The sequence below is a fragment of the Pleurodeles waltl genome, chromosome 10, assembly GCF_031143425.1.
Source record: "Pleurodeles waltl isolate 20211129_DDA chromosome 10, aPleWal1.hap1.20221129, whole genome shotgun sequence".
Classification (NCBI taxonomy): domain Eukaryota; kingdom Metazoa; phylum Chordata; class Amphibia; order Caudata; family Salamandridae; genus Pleurodeles; species Pleurodeles waltl.
The window spans coordinates 84,188,979-84,209,956 of NC_090449.1; the positions used below are offsets into that span (position 1 = coordinate 84,188,979).

At 44.8% G+C, this 20,978-nt stretch overlaps 1 protein-coding gene across 1 annotated transcript in view; it reads right to left on the reverse strand.

Moving 5' to 3' along the window:
- The window catches only part of LMF1 (lipase maturation factor 1), a 981,191-nt gene that overhangs the window by 918,691 nt on the left and 41,522 nt on the right, over positions 1–20,978 (reverse strand). The gene's annotated exons all lie outside the window — the stretch shown is intronic.

Consider the following 20,978-nt stretch of genomic DNA (forward strand, 5'->3'; position numbering starts at 1 on the left):
TTGTGATTGCTAATGTGACGGTGGACAGCTGAGCCAAGAGCAAAGTGGTGTGACACGGAGTCAGTGGTCAAAACACAAATATCACACCATAAAAGACTACTTTACCATCTGTGCTTCAACTTTTCGTCAGGGCTAGTGCTATAGAAATACAATTTACATTACATTACAACAGTATTCTACATCATCACACACTAAATTCATTATGTCAAAAATGCATTGGGTAGGCCTGGCGTTAGTCAACCCCTTTTGGATTTTGCTAAACTTATAAATATAGTATACTTACTTATAGTGTTTGCAGCCTTTGCCCATTGGTTTGTTGATATGTTGTTCACATGTTTCTTCTACACAGTACAGCATAAAGCAATAGGGCAAAGGGTCAGCCCATTTTTGCCATTGGCTAACTTCATTGTGAGTGACGGCATTCTTCTATTTCACAAGGAGCACATCCACATACAAAAGTAGTTCCCTTCAGTACTAGGGATTAATATAGCAATGTTGGATTTCTGAAATTGAAGGACAAGTTACTTACCTTCGGTAACGCATTATCTGGTTGAGACTATGGCCCTCATTACAACCCCGGCGGTCGATGTTAAAGCGGCGTTAATACCGCCAACAGGCCGGCGGTAAAAAAAATGGGATTTTGTCCCTGGCAGTAACCGCCATCAAAGACCGCCACTTTAACACACCGACTACCAGGGTGGTAACGGCCGCTGGGCTGGAGACTTTGGTCTCCAGCCCGGCGGGCGTCACAATCCCACCCTCGGGATTACGACCCGGCCTACCGCCATGGTTTTCGTGCCAAACTTACCGCCACGAAAACCATGGCGGTAGGCACTATCAGTGCCAGGGAATCCCTTTCCTGGCACTGATAGGGGTCTCACCCGACCCCTCCCCAGAGTCCTCCCCCACCCTCCCCATCCCTCTCCCGCCCCCGCACATATACACACCCACATGCGCACCTATATACACACATGCACACACACATATACACCATCACCAACGCATGCACACATACATACCAACACCCCGCAACACACACCAACATACCTTGTCACACACATGCATTCACAACACACAACACTCACAATCAGTCATTCACGCACGCATTCAACACGACTCACACCCGCATGGACGCATTCCAAAACATACAAACACACACAACACCCCCACCCCCATCTCCTGTCGGAGAACCCGACTTACCTGCTTGCAGGGGGTCCTCCGGCTGGAGACAGTCCGCGGCTGTCAGCAGCAGCGTCCGCCAGCAAAACACTGCCAGGCCGTATCATTGGTCATGATACGGTCGGTGTTTTGCTGGCGTGGCAGTGCTTCTGTCAGCAGCACCTTCATAACCGTCGGCGGTGTTCCGCCAATACCGTTGGCGGTCATGATATGCGTAGAAGGCTGGTAGCCACGGCAGTGGTATGTTGGCGGCCGTCGCCGCGGCAGTAGGCGGTAGTTACCACCAATGTTGTAATGAGGGCCTATATCTATCTGCAATCCCTTACCTTTGAATTCCCCCAGGTGTCTGACTGAATCTGGAAAATTTTGCTTGAGCAATAAACCTGCGCGTGCAGCCGGGTGCCTCCGTTTGGTTTCGTGTGGTGTCGTCGCTGGCGCCAGATGTGATGGTCACCTATAAAGGCGCCACCAAAGCGTGCTGACATCAGTTACTTTTTTCATGACTTTCCATGCCAGGAGCTCAGAGCCATGAAATGAACTGACTATTGTTTGTCTGCCCTGGGGTTCAGAGAACCTGTCAGGTGTGAAACCACCAGGGTTATGCCCCGCTGTTCTAGCCATTTCAAGAGAAGCACGGCCTCTTGACAAAGGGTCCACGACCTCACCCACCCTGTTTGTTGCAGTACCACATGGGGGTGGAATTGTCAGTGAACACCTGCACTAACTTCCTCTTGACAGAGGGAAAAAATGCTTTCAATGCTAGCCGGACCGTCTAGAGCTCCAGCAGATTGATGTGGAGTCTGGATTTCACCAGAGACCAGAGTTCTCTGATCTCCACCTCTTCCAGATGGCCACCTCATCCCAGAAGTGACACATCTGTCACTACTGTGAGGTCTGGTTGGGGAAGTGAGAGAAGTCTGCCTCTGACCCAATCTCGGTTCGTAATCCACTACTGAAGGTCTTTTGCAGTTCCCTCAAAGATCTGGGCCAAGTCAGAGAGATTTTCGTGATGTTGCGCCCACTGGAACTTCAGGTCCCACTGTACATCCCGCATATGCTATCTACCATGATTTACCACCAAGATGCAGGAGGCCATGAGGCACTGCAACCTCCGAGCCAGTCTCACCGAAACCCAGGATAGAGGCTAAGACATTGGTATCATAACCTGACTATCCTGGACTCGCTGCTTGAGAGGATAAGCCCAAAACTTCACTGTGTACAGAAAAGCTCCAATGAAAGAAAGCGTTTGAGAGGGAGTCAGGTGTGACTTCAGCATGTTTATAGTGAACCCCAGCAAACTAAGGAGATCCGCTGTAGTCTGGAGGTGGGAGATGACAGTCTGGGCCACAGTCGCCTTCAAAAGCCAGTCATCGAGGTAGGGGAAGACTGAAATCCCTAACCTGCGCAGATGAACTGCGACCACCGCCATCATCATGGTGAACACCCAAGGGGTGCTAGTAAGTCCAAATGGGAGCACGGTGAACTGAAGGTCTTCGTAGCCTACCTTGAACTGCAGGTACCACCTGTGGCCATACAGGATGGGAATGTGGAAATATGCATCCTGTAAGTCTAACGCTACCACCCGTCTTCTTGGTCTAGGGCACACAAGACAAAGCAAATGTGAGTATCTTGAACTTCTCATTCTTGAGGAAGAGATTGACAATCTGTAGGTCTAGAATAGGGTGAAGAACCTTGTTCTCTTGGGGTATCAGAAAGTATCAGGAGTAACAACCACTGCCTACTTCTGAAATTGGGACCCTTTCTTTAGCTCCCTTGGCCAAGACAACTGTAACTTCCTCTAAGAGCAGAGACAAATGATCCTCCGCCAGCTGTTCGTATGTTGGCAGTATTGGGGGAGGAAAGGATTGAAAAAGCAGGGCATAGCCCTTCTAAATGATCTGCAGAATGCAAGCATCTGATGTAATGGTCTTCCAGTTGAGGAGATGATGGTGAATTCTCCCTCCAACTGGACAAGCATGGTCCTGCAGAATCAAACTAGGAGGATGTTGGGGGAGGAGGACTTGAAGGGTGCAGCTGAAGGGTGCTGGGTGGCAGACGACTTCTGGCTTCCAGACCCTCCAGGCCTGAAGACACCACACCCACGTCCTCGCATAGCTTGGGGAGCTTGCGCAGGACTGTGGCTGGCATAGGGCTGGCATGGTGGTACGCCCCTTCCGTGGCCACAAAAGGGGCAGATGGTGGACGAGGGGTCACTGAGAGGCCCAAGGACTTGGCCATAGCCCAAGAGTCCTTAAAGCACTTCAGCACCGAGTCTGCCTTCTTGCCAAACAGCGAGTCCCGTCAAAGGGCATGTCCACAAGGTTTGCCTGAACATCCCCAGAAAAGCCAGATGTTCTCAGCCAGGCATGGCACAGTAAGGCTACTGTCGACAAAACCGCTCTGCCTACCGTATCCAGGCCACACCTAATGGTGAACTTTGCTGCATCTCTCCCGTCTTTCACTGCTTGGTAGAGGATGGCCCTGTCCTTCCCTAGAACTTGTGGCAGCACAGGCACAACCGTATCCCATAAGGTGTGTGAGAAACGGCCCAATAAGCATGAGGTGTTTACCAACCTCAATACCAGGCTGGTGGAAGAAAAAAATCTTCTTTCCAAGCTTGTCCAGCCTCTTGGACTCTCTTTCCAGGGGAGCGGAAGAGAACATGCCCTGGGAAGTGGAGGCTTGGACTACCAAGCTCACAGGGGATAGGTTTGGGCTGAGCAAACTAGGGTCACTCGGTGCAGGGCAATGGTGGCGTTCCGCAGGACATCAGTAAGTGCCTCATTAAAGGGCAGGAGCGGTTCAGAAATGGGATCCCCAAGCTGAAGCACTTCAGGCAAGAGGTTAGTCTTGACAGTCACTGAGGGCATGTTGGGATCGAGGACCTCCGCTCCCCTATGCACCACCATTGCATAGGAGGCTCCCTCCTAGAAGCCACAATGGAGGAAGAGAGCAAGCCAGTATTTGGAGAGGTGTCCAGTCCACTGGCCTTTCCTAGTTTCTCATACCAGTCCACAGTTTCCTTCTAACTGGTTTCATAACGGGTCCAGTGATCCCTCCCAATCTTCTCCCATACCTGGCTGTTGTAAATATTGCGCAGGCAATGATCTCGCACCTACAGGTGTCATTGGCACCAGAATCGGCATCAAGCATCGCCATTCCGGCTCCGGATCATCTGGATTCAGAATGGGGCTAGCGCCACCAGTAGGGGCTGGCGCCAACAGTGGGCGCTGGTGGCACCAGGAGCATCAGCATCATGATGGACACCGGAGAAGGTCGTGTGGGTACAATCAGCGCCAATCCAGATCCATGAGACCCCATCAGAGCAGAGGCCGCAGTCGGTGCGGAACCTAATGGGGGCTCTTCTCACCCCGCGCAGGTCGAAGGCACCCGGGATGGGTCGGCCCACTCGAATATGTGGCGCATGGCCTTGTAAAAGTCATTTACCTGAGCGGGGGTCGCTCTGGCTCCCGAAAATGGAGGGAGGTGCAGAATCGGACCTGGCATTGATTCCGGGGAACTCTGCCGATGTTCCGAATTCGCTGCGATGGGCAAGGCGAAATCCGTTTAGACTTCTTTTTCTTTTTGTGCCTCTTTTTCAAGTGCCTGAGGACCTCAAGTGGGAAGAAGAGGACATGGGGCTCCTGGAGCGGTCCCGCAACCTTCTCCTCGACAGGGACTGTGACCTCTGAGGAGTCACACCAGATGGTGTCGACTGCAGGGCCGTAAGCAGCTTTAGGGACTGCTCCCTCGTAGCCTTGAGTGCCATGTCCCAGCAGTCCGAGCACGACTTTGAGTCATGGTCGTGGACACACGCGAGACACCATAGGCAGACAAGGGGAGGATCCATAACCAACATGGCGCAGTGACAGGCACCACAAGGCTTGAATCCTATCTTTCTGGATGTCATCCTCGACACATTTTCAAAAATAGTTGACAAAATGTCGAAAAAAGCCTGTAAAAAAAAACAGCAGAGTAGCTTTCTCCGGATTTGCACTAACTGGCACAGAAAGAAAAGAACTGACGTCTGCATGACTGGATAGCACCTATATAGGTGACCGTGACATCACACTCAGCACCCACAGCGCCAAGCGAAACCAAAGGGAGCCACCCAATGGCACGCGCAGGGGTACTGCTCAAGCAAATGTTTCCAGATCCAGTCTGACACCTGGGGAAATTCAGAGTTAAGCAATCTGCAGCTAGAAGTCTATATCAGATAAAACATTTTTGCTCTTAGACATTTTTAATGTTATAATGACAAAACAAAAGAGGTCAGTGCTTGTTTTGTTTTGCTTTTGCACTGCAGCAGGCATTATTATTGTTTTACCCAGGACTGAAAATGCGACAGGGACCGAGTGGCTTCAGAAATGCCTGTTTCGGGTTACTCGTTGTCCCCTACACCAAAATACGTTTTTGGGACCTTGTCCTCGTTTGGTCGTGTTATTTTTTTTGCCACGGAGTACAATGCACACGTCAATATTCACAGCCTCTCCAAGGGACCGCCTTCGAGATGAGGCTCATCTTGTGGTTCGTGCACCAACAGCAGCACTCTCGAGAGTGGGTCGGTCCCGCTAAACTGGGTTATACTTCGATGATTTTATATGGATACAGTGTCACCAACTAAGATAAACAGAGGCAGTTTGGGGTTTATGCGATGGGTGGTATAGAAATATGCAGGGCTGCTCCCCTACACATTTTGAATGTATGCCCAATGTGCTTTCCAATCTGCCCTTTTCCGATGTGACATGAAAATCAGTAGAATACTATAGGGAAACCCCAATCCTCACCCAGTCTGCTTGGGTGGCAATAGAGGAGGAAGTGGGCATCTTTGTGCCAGATCTGAGGCTGGCACACTCATTTCATGTCATGGTCACAATGTCAAGCGGAGGCACGAAGACTTGATTTCCATTAGCGCTTCTTTTGGACCATGGTGGTAAGTGTAACCCTATTCTGTGCCCTGCACTGTCCTGGGTCTGGCCATTTTAACCCACATCCTTTGTCTGCCTAGGAGTACTCTTCCCATCCTCATCTTTGCTGCTAGATTCGGTCTTTTGTCTCTGGGAAATAGCATGTAACAGCAAGAGGGCTTTAGAGACACACTCCTTCCTACCTTCGACTGGACATCGGAAGGACATTGGCACCTGCTGGTGCCCTCCTTGTCCTTGGAAACACCCGGTCTTGAACAAGACTTTTATTTTCATACTGGCAAAGGGTGGGACTCGTGGGAAGGAGTTTCCTTAGGACCAGAAAATCCGGCTGAAATGTCCAGATTCATTCCTAATGTACATTCGGAGCAACCTGACCCCCTCTGCTTGTGGGTTGTCAGTGTGCACGATTACCTTTGCACTTTCCTTATGGTACTTTGTGGTCTGGTTGAATTTACTTGTCCTTTCCCATTTATTGTATCGATACTGCTCCATGTACCTTTTCGTTATCATTTGTATAGTGCACAGCTGAAGTTCGGTTGGCCTCGCAGCACTATTACTCTTTTCCAAGATTTGGCAAACCTGAGGGCACGTACTTGAAGAGGTTGAGCGTATCCCGTTGTCCCGAGTGCCAGAGATGAGGATAAGCATGAGTGTCACCGAGGGAAGCTGACATTATAGGAGCCGCATCGTGCTCCAGGGATGAGGAGAGAATGATTGAAATGACCCTTATGCAACAGTTGGGTCTCATGCTCGAGCGTCACAGACGTCTTGATCGAATGAAGATGAACTTGTTGGACCAGCTTTGACAAAAGATGCGTCAGACAATTACACTCTGTCCACTTTCGATAAACCATTGGATTTTTAACAGTAGACTGGGTCTCAATTAGAATCTGGCTAGGCAGGAGCACCTCCTTAAATGGGGATGTGCTCACCTGCAAAAGAAAAGGTGTTTTCCCCACTATTGATTGTCAGCGGGGCATCGTTTTAATCCTGGTGCTGCCTCTGCTGCCTCTGCCAGTGTAAATCTATGACCTAGTGGCCCATGTGCCAAAAGGCCACCATGTTACATAGGTGGTCTTCTTGCTCTGTTAGGGCAGGGGAGTGTGGAAAGGTCTCCATGTGCCCACCATTTTGGCAGGATGTCTGCTCTGATCTAAATAACACCACTGTTTTATCTGGTATTCTGATCCTTGTCTTTGTCAATTTTGGGGTTTAGGTTAGAGCATCAGAAAGTACGAAATGTTGTGACCTGCCTAGTTTATTGCACATTGCTAATCCATTAAATCCAAAATCCGTGGAACGGGAAGGTATATTAGTCAACAAGAAAGATCAAGGAACTGAAACAGAGACAGTTCTTTTGTTAAGGAGGCTCTTTATAAACAGTAACATGCAGGGTAAAAAGATATTTTTTTCCAGAGCAATATACGGAGGAAAAACTGTGAGAACGTGTCTTTGCATCTTGAAAAAATGAGTGAATGAAGCGAGGGAGTACTCAACCTGAAGCTCAACCTGATGTCCAGAGAAAAGTGTCTTCTTTGGAAGGGAGATCTGCACTAAGGCACGCCAGTTTATGTGACTAGCTAGACCTGAGTGGCAAATGCTGTAGTGTGCCCTGCAGAAAAGGTAATTGCAGGAGAATACGAAGAAGACAGGCATCATTCCGTCTGAGATATTCAGGACATCTGTGAGGTAGCGCATAGCATAATTAGTCTCCAGAACCTGCAGAACCCCTCTGAGAATGGAGCAAATGCCAATATCAGTAGGAAAAGCCCAAGGCACGATTGCGGCATAGCAAATTCTCTGCAGTGACAAGAGTAGCCCACACCCTGTCTCCCTACTTGCCCATCTAACAGGTGTCTGGACTACCAGCACACCCAGTTACCCAAGAAAATCCATAACAGATCTCTTTTCTCATGAGTCCAATCACATTGATGGGACGCAAACAGAACGGTTCCAGTTCCTTTGTCCCCCTTCCATGGTTCCAGTCCTGTTAGACATTTGTGATTCCTACCCACAGGCCAAAACAGTGTCGCAATTGTCAACACCAAATCACATGCCAGGTGTGGTTGGAACCAGGACAGCAAACCACCGATCTCAGCATTCCAAAATCTACAGTAGTAGGGAAAATTCTATGTTCACAGACCGAAGCTTCTCCACCCAGAACGAGTCACACATATTGAGCAAATAATGATCGAGGGTGGCCGTTGGCCCACGCGTTTCAACACATGGCTATTGAACACCAGCAGCTGCAGTGTCAGCAGCTGCAAGAAGTGTAACAGCTCCTTCTGGATCTGTGACACCTGGAGCTGGAAAAGCAGATCAGCAAAAAAAGAGGCCCAATACGCCCATAAAATAGGCCTGAGGACCACCCCAGGGTGAAAACAACTGTAAGTACTGAAAGTCCAAGTACTGTAAAGACATTTGGTCAGGCAAAGGACAAAGCAATTCTGTTAAGTTATAAGCTGAAGAGTAAGATGTAAATAAGTTTAAAAAAATGAGAAACTGCTAGTTGACAAATGTGCAGTCTTGGTTCAGATTAGATAGAGTCATGATTCATTGGGGAATCGAACCCTGACTCTACTAATGCATACAGTGTCTTCAAAAAGTCTTGTCTTTGCTGTAACACTTGGGAAGGTTATTGATCATCATCTCAGTGATAATGGCCAGCTAGATGGCTGGTTGTACTGCTGCAAGCCTAAAAAGCCCCTGTAGTTTTCCCCAATGCAGGTACTGACTTCCATAAAAATGAAATTATGTGCTGCTTACTACAAAATTGATAGCATAGATCAGTGGTTCCCAACCTGTGGTCCAGGGACCCCTGGGGGTCCGCGAAGCCTCCTCAGGGGGTCCACGACTGCTTAGAAAATTAAATAATATTATCAGATTACGTCTCCAGCTTTCAGTAATGACTCAGTGCAGGGGGTTTCCGGATTCCAATAATGATTCATTGGGGGTCCCCAGGTTCCAGTAATGATAAAGTGGGGATCCACAGAAGTCAAAAGGTTGGGAACCACTGGCATAGATGATAATCAAACACTAGCCTAATACCTGTCCAAAATAAGCTATTCCTTACTGACTGTATAGCTGAGCAATCTTAGGGAACATCTTCCCCAAGATTGTGAAATTAGCAGATCTCTAGTTGTCATATTGGTTAGTTACCCCCATCTTGAACTTCCTATCGACAAAATCACTAAGCATTGTAGATTTCCATAAAGCTTCTCTGTAAAGTCAGACCCTTCATTACCAAATATGTCTTTGAAGCTGCTGTCCAAGCGCTGGTGACATTTTGCATTGAATGTGGCAAAAATAACCAAACCCCCTAAATCAGGCTGAAAACATCTAAAATCTGTCCTCCTTTCTGCAAATAGGCCAGTCACTCACACAAGAACATTCGGCAGAATGACTTCCAACAACCTGCACCACTACTGTGCTGCTGACCTCTCTCAGTTGCACCACTGCTGGACCCAATATGTCAAATTCTTATCACCAGACAAGGGCTCATGTGAGCCCCATGGCTCTGTCAATGGACTAAGCACATTAGCATCCTGCTCTCTTTCCCACAAGTGCTACTTATTAAAAATGTGTATATCTTATGCACTTTACTACTATATTCCTGTTTTCTATATATGTTTAATCACTGCAGACTACACCTATCTTCTAAATGCTTAACAGAAATCCAAAAGGTGGCCACATTGGCACTTGGGACCCCCGTGGAGTAGGACTCATCTGAAAGAGAATGCAGCTCGGATCCATAGAAATCCGTCACTGAACGAAAAAAACAGCACAGTAACTGTATGTTTGCCGCAGCATTTATTTCCCCATCAGCACAGCAACCATCTTTTAATTCAGACAGTGCTCGATAACCAACTATTTTTCCTCTGAGGGAGAGACGCGAAGCATTGCAATCACCTATTCAAACCCATTTTGATCTAACTCAGACATGGACAGCACCAATTCCTATGCTACTAGTGTTGACAACTCTATTCTATTCTTCTAGAGCTACAGAGTGCATAGCTCCCCACATGGGATTCCCAGCACTAAAGAAGCTAAACTACTTTAAGGAAATTACAACAGAACAGATTTAAGCAACTTTCTAAATTTCGCTTCTTGCTCAATTTTCCTTACTGACTCAAGAAGAGCATTCCACAACTTGGGGACCAGGGATGAAGAGGAGTGAACCCCCACTCCTAGATTTTCTAATCCTTGAAAGTTTAAACAATTGTTGGTTAGTGGAACGCAGCAATCTAGTATAAGGAGTGCAGATTTTTCATATTTCTGGCACCCTATTGGTATATCACTCGGTGAGCCTTAAACAATACCTTAAAATGTATTATTTTTGTCACTGGAAATTAATGCAAGTTGGCCAGTGCTGTAGATACAGGTTCTCCTGGATTCTGGGAGCCAATCCAGTGTCTTTAACATTCTAAAGCAATTAGAGGCTAGTTTATTTTTACTTGATTTTCCATTGTCAACTTGCTATCAATCCATACCCCCGGCCTTTTAACCTCCAATTTAGGGGTAGGTTGGTTAACCATGAACTTCGGCAAGTTTGAATCCAACCACCTCCCTCGGCTGTTTCCCACCACCATCACCTCTGTTTTTTCCCTACTTAGTTTTAAACTGCTTCCTGCCATCCAATCTATGACTTTCTTTAGGCAGTTAGTAAGATGGCTGGAGGTCTTATCAGTTTGATAGGAGAGGGAGATGATGATCTGCATGTCATCGGCATATGATATTGATGTGAACCCATAAGCTGTTATGATTTTCGTCAGTAAGAGGACAAAACGATGAAACAATGTGGAACTTAATGATGATCCATGCGGGACCACGCACTTCAAAGTTTAGCTTTCAGATAGTATCCCTTCCCCGCAAACCTGGAATGTTCTCTTTTAGAGGATCGAGGTAAGCTACTTTAAAGTTGTTTCATTTATGCCCACTTCCTTTAATCTTTTACCCAACACCGAGTAGGAAAGTGTATCAAACGCAGCACTGAGGTCCAATAGGATCAGCGCTGCACTCCCCCGGTCCAGGATGGATTTAAGACCCTCTGTCACTGCAAACAGTGCGGTTTCCGTACTGCTAACTTGTTAACCACCAGTCTGGGAGGGATGCAGTATATTTGTGTCCCGGTATGAGAGACTTTTATTAATGAATTTTGCCAAGATTTTACACAACAGGGAGAAGGGAGATCGGTCTGTAGTTTTCACATTTACGGTTTCTTTAGCAATGGTCTAACAAGGGTCTCATTCCACCTTGCCGGGACCATACGTGTGTTCAGGGAGCAATTGAACTCGTCTGCTAGTATGCTGATTACAGCTTTCCTAGCTTTCCGCAAAATGATGGTCGGCAGGGTCTTGTGGGGAGCCTGATTTCACAGTTTTTAAAATCTCCTCAGTGTCCTCTTCATTTATTTCCAGGAATTATGTTAGTTTGGCTTCCTGATGTTGTGGAAGATTTAAACTTGTCTTTCCTATTTACTAAAGTAGAAAGTATCCATAGAGAGGTTAGAAAGCATGTTGCAATGCATTTGAGAAGAAGGGGGCCATTTTTGTTACTTTCTAGTTTCACAAGACTAGATTCTACATACATTGTTCTATAGAGGAGTTGACTGCATTGTTAATGTTAGTTGCAAAATAGTTACTCTGGCCTTCCTAATGGCGCAGGTATAAGTTTTAATACCTCTATTATACTTCTCTTTTTCTCTTGGATCCTAGCCTTCTATCCATGCCCTTTACTGTTTTTTGGATTCTTTCTTCAGTTCACTGAGATCCTGAGTAAACCATTGAGCCTTGCCTCCAAAACGCTTGCTTTTCTATTGTCTGAAGGGGGATAAAATATTTACAGCTTTAAGCAACCACTGTTCAAAATTATTATACCTGCTATTGATATTGCCCACACTTTCAGGGACTGATTTTGCCAGAAAGTTCTCCCATGCATCTATATCTAGTTTGGACCAGTCCCATTACTCTACCACGTCTACTCCACAACTGAAATGGTATAAGTTTGTGATCAGACCATATGATTTCTAACGGGTCGCTTACTACAAGCTACGCTAGATTGGTGAGTATAGGGTCCAGTAAGTGGCCATGCTTATGGGTGGGAGCTTTAACCATTAAATTGAATTGGATGGCCACAAGGTCCACTATGACATTTTCGGATACTTTGCAGTTAGTCTTTTCCAAATGTAGGTTTAGGTCATAAAGTACAGTGACATTTTCCTGAGCAAAGCTTCGTTCAACTACAGCATCAGGAAGAACCTATAAGACCTGTGTGGCCGGTGGTGGGGTCGATACATTAAAAGACCTGAGAAAGTACATATTGATGCGAGTTTGAAGACAAATAGCTCACATTCACATCCAGAGAGACTCATCAGGCTTGAATTTTATTTTTAATTCTTCTTTGTAAATAATAGCTAGTCCCATTTTCCGCCCTTTCCTGTTGTGCCTGGCAATCACATATCCCTGAGGTATTGTCATTGCAATATCTGGCATAGAGTCCTCCCCGGGCCCTGCTTCAGTGAGGAATATGGCTGTCAATTTTTTTCTGTTCCACAAGTGAAAACAAATCAGCGCTGTGTTTGGGTCTGCAGTTAAACAGATATACCTGCCACCACTGGATTTTGCTCCCTTCTCTTTCAGCTGTGCATTCAGTAATTTTAACTCATGTTCTTTCAGGCTCGCTTTACACTCTCCGCACACCAGATGTCTCTTACCCAGGTTGATGGAAGGCTTACATCCCATCTCACAGGTGGTATTTAAATGACCACAGCTCTTCTGCTGAATAACTGATCCGTGCGTGTTCCAAATGGGCAGGGATCCTGGCCCCTGGTCCCAGCCAGGCCCGGGCGGGCACAGACCGGCTTGCCTTTGGCATTTAAAATCCCACTTGAATGTGTAAAGTTGCTTTTGAAGTGCCCAAAATCTGTTTTTTTTAAAATAAAATTCAAAGCTAAAACACCAAATTAAAAAGGAACATCACCAGCGTATACCTCACTGTACACAATTACACTTTCAGCACAAGGATCAAAACCTTTAACCACAGAAGCTTTATAGAGCGCCTCCTTAATGGCTGAGGCATCTCTTTGGCAATCTAAAGACCACTCACATGTGAATTTGTTGTTGATTATCTGCCACATGTGATGTGTTTGAACATCAAAATTAGGCATTTACTTAGAATACAATTCAACCACTCCTAAAAACGACTTAACATCATCCTTATAATTAGGAACAGGAACATTTTGTATTAAATCCAGTAAACAAGGTTTAGGTCTGACCTCCTCCTTGCTAATCATGTGCCTAAGGTTCCTTCAGCAAATCAACACTTGGAAAATTGAACAGTAAGACCCTTCTGCTTGAACATATTGTAAACCTCGTCCAGTCCCCAGTCATTCTCCAATTTATTTTTCCCAAAAATAAGGATGTCATCCTGGAAATATTAAATGCCTTTTTCTTTCCTGAAAAGTTGAAACATCCACCTGTGGAAAACAGCAGCTGCCAAATCCAGAGCAAAATGCATCTGCTTAAATTGAAAACACCCTTGAGAGGTAACAAAGGTGTTGTACTTCCTATAATCTGGGTCAAACTGGATATTAGGTCTACTGTGGAGAACCACTTAGCCTTGCACTCTAACTATTGCCAACATCTCATTAGTGCGTGGTAAAGGGAACCTATTGATGGTACTATTATCTTTGAGATTGTGTAAATCAACACATAGCCTGTTTTTACCATTACTATGCCAGACTATCAGCAAAGAGGATATCCAATCAGATTCCTCCATTGGATCAATGATGTCAGAAGAAGCCAGTTTCACCAACTCATGAGATACCTCCTTCTGCAATAATATAAGTATATTCCTGACTTTAAATTTGTAGGCGAGTGCCCGTTTTTTTTTTTTAAAGATCTTTATTGAGTTTTAATAATTTGTATTCTAAACAGTATTTGACGCAGTATCAACATTTCTAATAATCACATACATATTGTCAAATTGTTGCATTATAGATCGCAGTCAAGTCACTTGACAGCACGGTATCAAATATTGAACCAAACATTCAACCAAACATGAGCCTTAAAAACCTGCACGCAATCGGAATGGAGTTTAAGTGGCACAGTCCAAGCCAAACCATTCTCACAACAGGAAGGTGTGCAGAAAGGCAGTGCAGCCATACCGGGTGCTGAGCTGGATTGGGGGGCGCTGTGTTTAGCAATGACTTACGAAACATGCGATTTAAAAGCACCAGCTGAAAAGTTCCTTGTGCGTCCAGCCTTCAGGAAACAATTAAAATGTCATAATACCTCTTGTGATTAATGTTCCTGCTAGGAAGAGAGACAATAGTTTTGCTTTGACTCGCCATAAAGTAGCTCAGAGCGTTAATGTGCCTGCTGCAAAGAACAAATCTGTATTTTATGTGGATAGCAGAGTGGATTAGTAAAGCCAGCGTTTACATGCAGTTTAAAACAAATGAATGTATGTGATAGCGGGGCTATGGAGAGATGAGGGGCACATTTGCCGGGTGGTACTGAGTGAATCCGAGGAGTTGGTCATGGGGGCAGTGCCAAAAAAGACTGTCGCACAGGGCGCCACCAGTGCTAAAGCCGGCCCTCCATCAGATGGTACAGATAGGGGACACCACAGCTGAAGGACACTCCGTACACGTGGAGAGTCCCTCTGCAGCATAATTCCAAGCTGGAGCGCACATATCTTAACAATGGTCTAGCTAAAAACGTTATGATATTTCTTTAAGATGGCAGATCTAAGGGTTTCACTTTCATTCACTGCCAAAACTTTCTTCTTTCTATTAGGATCTAAAGCAGGGGTCTTCAAACTGGGGTTCGAGCCCCCCAAGGGGGGCCTCAAGTGATCTCAGGAGGGGGGGGTGTCATGCTTTGGCCAAAAGAAGCATTATGCAGACAACAGTGCTTTTTTTAAGCAGAAAAACATTTATTGCATTTTTAAAAAGGTAACAGAACTTAACTGCGATGTTTAAATAAATCTAGACATACAGGGAGTGCAGAATTATTAGGCAAATTAGTATTTTGACCACATCATCCTCTTTATGCATGTTGTCTTACTCCAAGCTGTATAGGCTCGAACGCCTACTACCAATTAAGCATATTAGGTGATGTGCATCTCTGTAATTAGAATGGGTGTGGTCTAATGACATCAACACCCTATATCAGGTGTGCATAATTATTAGGCAACTTCCTTTCCTTTGGCAAAATGGGTCAAAAGAAGGACTTCACAGGCTCAGAAAAGTCAAAAATAGTGAGATATCTTGCAGAGGGATGCAGCACTCTTAAAATTGCAAAGCTTCTGAAGCGTGATCATCGAACAATCAAGCGTTTCATTCAAAATAGTCAACAGGGTCGCAAGAAGCGTGTGGAAAAACCAAGGCGCAAAATAACTGCCCATGAACTGAGAAAAGTCAAGCGTGCAGCTGCCACGATGCCACTTGCCACCAGTTTGGCCATATTTCAGAGCTGCAACATCACTGGAGTGCCCAAAAGCACAAGGTGTGCAATACTCAGAGACATGGCCAAGGTAAGAAAGGCTGAAAGACGACCACCACTGAACAAGACACACAAGCTGAAACGTCAAGACTGGGCCAAGAAATATCTCAAGACTGATTTTTCTAAGGTTTTATGGACTGATGAAATGAGAGTGAGTCTTGATGGGCCAGATGGATGGGCCCGTGGCTGGATTGGTAAAGGGCAGAGAGCTCCAGTCCGACTCAGACGCCAGCAAGGTGGAGGTGGAGTACTGGTTTGGGCTGGTATCATCAAAGATGAGCTTGTGGGGCCTTTTCAGGTTGAGGATGGAGTCAAGCTCAACTCCCAGTCCTACTGCCAGTTCCTGGAAGACACCTTCTTCAAGCAGTGGTACAGGAAGAAGTCTGCATCCTTCAAGAAAAACATGGTTTTCATGCAGGACAATGCTCCATCACACGCGTCCAAGTACTCCACAGCGTGGCTGGCAAGAAAGGGTATAAAAGAAGGAAATCTAATGACATGGCCTCCTTGTTCACCTGATCTGAACCCCATTGAGAACCTGTGGTCCATCATCAAATGTGAGATTTACAAGGAGGGAAAACAGTACACCTCTCTGAACAGTGTCTGGGAGGCTGTGGTTGCTGCTGCACGCAATGTTGATGGTGAACAGATCAAAACACTGACAGAATCCATGGATGGCAGGCTTTTGAGTGTCCTTGCAAAGAAAGGTGGCTATATTGGTCACTGATTTGTTTTTGTTTTGTTTTTGAATGTCAGAAATGTATATTTGTGAATGTTGAGATGTTATATTGGTTTCACTGGTAATAATAAATAATTGAAATGGGTATATATTTTTTTTTGTTAAGTTGCCTAATAATTATGCACAGTAATAGTCACCTGCACACACAGATATCCCCCTAACATAGCTAAAACTAAAAACAAACTAAAAACTACTTCCAAAAATATTCAGCTTTGATATTAATGAGTTTTTTGGGTTCATTGAGAACATGGTTGTTGTTCAATAATAAAATTAATCCTCAAAAATACAACTTGCCTAATAATTCTGCACTCCCTGTATTTAAACATTACCAACTTAGTAGAATGATTGTGAAAAATTCTGAGGGGGGGTCCTATGATTTTTTTTCCCCACTGGGGGGGGAGGCGTGGTATGAAAAAGTTTGAATCTAAAGCTATATGCAGGTTCATTTGCCGAGCTATCCAAGTACTATTGGCAGGGGCGGAGGAGCGTTGCATCTTCACCAGCAGTGGCAGCTGCAAACATTTTCCCAAAACACAATCATAAACTGTGTTTATGATCGTGTTTTGGGAAAAGGGGCGGGGCCACGGGGGTGACGTGCCCTGAAGGGGAGTGCACAGCACTCCACCTCAGTGCGCATGTGTGTTTGGCCGGCCATCTCAGGCCGGCCAAACACACGTGCGCACAGGGCTCTCTTCAGCCCAGTAACACTGTTGCTGGGCTGGAGAGAGCCTGCACAGGCTCCCAGTCTGCCTGGGAGTGCCCTGGCTGGGTGCTCCCAGCCAATCCTGACGCTTCTCTGAGCAGGGTCAATATTGGCCACAGGGCAGGCTAAGAGCCTGTGCCTGCAGCCATGAGGAGACAGAGCAGAGCGGATGGAGCGGCGCACAGCGGAGGAGGTAAGTGTTTGTTTTTTAAAATTTGTATCCCCTTCCCCCTCCGCCCCCGCGCGCATGCTACACCACCCCGCCCGTTAAGTGCGAGCCCCAAACTGACTATTGGCCCCTTCAAGCCACATACAATTTTCCACACATGCATCATTCTTGAATCTAAACACCCAACTCCTATAACAAACCACATCTCCCTTTTCCTCACTGTAACCCTCAGGGTGAATACCTGTCTCAAAAAGTTTTTCAATGATTTTACTTACAAAGTTTTGCGTCATGACATATTTATTGACAATATTAAAAGGACTGCAATCTACATAAATCTTAAGATGTATAGTAAGGACTTTGTTACGTATCACACCCAGCGCCCATGCACTTGACTCCGCTGTACCTCCTTTTCCAGCATATCACACCACACTTTTGCTGAAATTGCAGGGCATAATTTACTGTAAGCAAGATGATCTGTAATGTGGTGCTTTACCCCTGCCCCTCCCTTTCTTGAAACGATCCCCAATTTTACTTCCAGCAGTATCTCTCACTCTCCCAGTTGCGCTAGTAGTATTGTTCTCTGAATCACGTTTAATCACACATGCACACCTTTTGACATTTCTGCTTCACACACAATATGTAAAAGTCATCAAATGCAGAACCACCAATCACCCAAAAACGTGTAATACTCCAAACTTGCAACCTAATTCGAGCTTTTTCAACACATCAAAGTAATTTTTAATGACTCAACATTTCTCGTTTCCTGTAGAAAGAGTTCACCTTAGGCTCAGCATTCACCTTAGGTTCTAAATAATTATTCAAATCTGTGAGTGCGGAATTTAAAACAGGAGTATCTCCAGTAACAGCGGTTTTAGTCATTTGAATGAAAACTTTGAGGCCCTGTGAACTCAGCGATTGTAACAATTATACTGTTTTTCTGCTCATCCAGCATAACATTCTGTTCATCAACTGATGGCGATCATAAAATATTCTTGACAAAATATTCTTTCGATGCCAACCACCTCATAAACGATTCATCACAAATAGGCCAAAAAGTTTTGGGAACTCGTGCTTGTGCAATGGTGGAATTGTCTGTAATGCACTAAGCACCTGGACTACATCACTCTCCTGCCTTCACCACCATGCACATGCAATAGGTGTTAACGCTGAATTTTACTAATGAATTTCCATGTATTCTGAGTGTTGAATTTGCATAGAAAATGAGTTAATGTAGAGAAACAATACACGCATTTGAAAATGTGCCTACTTGAGTGACCGTCAATATTCACAAAGTGTACTAATTAACAACTTATTAATGTAAAATGTTGAGCTCGTGTTTGGATTAATGTAGTAGTATGTCATATTAATGTTTATGTATTTTGTATTTGTTTTATTAATCATAGGCCTTAATTTAGCGAGGTCTTAGGCCTCGTTGCACGGCCTCATGTCAAGTTGCATTGCTTAGGCAAATTAAAATGGCTGCTTAAGAGAATTAATTGAATTGTGATTATCCATTGAATGGACCGAATTTTAGTAACTAGATTTCTTTCCCATTAGACCTGCTTGCTAGAATATGCTGTACTAGCTAGGGATACATTGTAAAGATGACCTTCCCATAAGCAGACAATGGATGCAATGACTGGAGTATAAACTGATACAAATTTGTTACCCAACAAGCTTGACAACAGGGACAGGAGAAGAGGAGCCAATCATCGACATGTGAACAGTGGCCTAGTAAATTCTTAGATTTGGGGTTCTACTTTCATTGGACTAAACGTAAACGTACGATTCTTTGACTAATAGCAACGGGGGATAATTTTTAGGGAATCTAACTTAGCCAGACTGCACAGAGAGGAGATACACCATTAGCTCTATTCATTTGAACTGCCCAGAGAGGCCATTCTACCCATTCCTTTTGAGTGTTTAGTTATTACCTTTTTCTGAACTGCATGAAGAGGCTTTGCTATCTTGAACTTTAACGCTGAATTACGAAGCCTTGCTGAACGAACCGGTGTCTAGTTGACGAAGGTTGTCACAGCTTGCTGAACCATACTGAGGCAAGGTATAAGATGATGTTACTGATTGTTATGTCTATTTGCTTTTGTCTCTAGGTACCAACTGCTAATTTTGACAGAGCCATAGTTAGATGTTTTTCTAAATTTGTGTTGACCAAATTGTTTTGCATGAAGTCCAAACATGCCATTCTAATCTGAAGTTTAGTTAGGTTACTCACTGATGATGTTTGCTACACATAACAGCTGATGTATTTTCTTTGCTGAATCTAAATGTATGCAATTTCTCTTGTGCAATTATTCTTGCTATTGATTTGCACTGTAACCTTCGAATGTGTAGTGGTCTAATCCTTGATTAAATAGCAATTTTTTTTAGGAGATTTGGGGAGCCAGTATTGTTTCTGTATGCTTATCATTTGATTTTGAGACTAAGTTATGTGATATTAGCATTGTTAATATAGGAAAATAAACATTCTAACTTTTACAGAAGAGGTGTGGTTATTCATGATCAAAAGGTCATGGTGTTTGGAAATTACTGACTCCTATGATTATTAATGCTGTTGATTGTTAATGGTATTGATTTGTGTTGGTACGGAGTCTCATGGTGGGAACTACTCTAAGCGCAGTCAAAAGGTCCATCAACCTACAAACGTGTCCCCTTATAAATTAATGTCAATTAACCAAATATGGTCAGGCGCGCTAACATTGGTAAAAATCAACTCCATAACAAAATGAATGGAAAGTTACCCAAATAACTAGCAAACCAACAGGAACCCAGTTCAACAAGTTCTGTCTAGCCATTATCTGCAATGTGATCAAACTTTAAGTACCAGCTGCTATTCACCAAATACCAGAATAGCCTGCAACATTAGACCCCACCTGCTCTGGTGCCAGAGATAGAGCAATATTTGTCTCTCTAAAAGTAAGAAAATTCACCAGTAGAGAATATGGATCCGATCGCCAAGTAAAGTGTGCCAAGGCCAATGGCACGTTTGCTTCAATGACAAGAAGGCCTCTAAGATGGCCGACACGCATGGTCATGCTATGGGACCATATGCAGGCAGACCTGGACGCATACGGCAGAATGATGTGACATCACTTTGGCACGTTAGCAGGACCATAGAAAGGCTAAAAAAGTTAGCGTGCACTACCATGAACGCAGGCAGGAGGCTCATGCGCCTCAGTTTGCACTCAAACTTGATGGTTACAACTGGCAAAATAGAAATGCAGAACTAGGCAAAGTTGTGTACCTTCAAATTAGAAATCTCTTCGAACTGTAATAAATAGTCTAATAAAATCCTCCACTGCAATCCTCATGGCTTCAAAATCCTTAAAGCATTTCTGCGTTGCATGCCTAGTGTCTCCATGTGATAGATCACAGGGTGCCATATTTGCTGTGTTGAGCCTTCCAAATAAGGCGACCACTGTTGGTTTATTCTTTGAATAAGATTTACTCTTCAAAAGAAGCATCAACAGATATGACTGACATCTGATAGAACAGTCAGATTATAGTGTTGTAGGTTCCATACACTCAACCAAGTCACACAACAAGGTAGTCCTCGAGCTTCTGTTATTTGACAGAACCAAAGAATTGCCTAAGATCTACGAGGTAATAAATGGTAAATAAAGTGCTACAATAAAAAGGATTTTGGAGTGCACTTCCATAACCACGAACAACTACAGGTGTGTGTTCCAATAGAAAAATGTGGAGGGTGCATGCTTACCTTTGGAAAATAACCTAA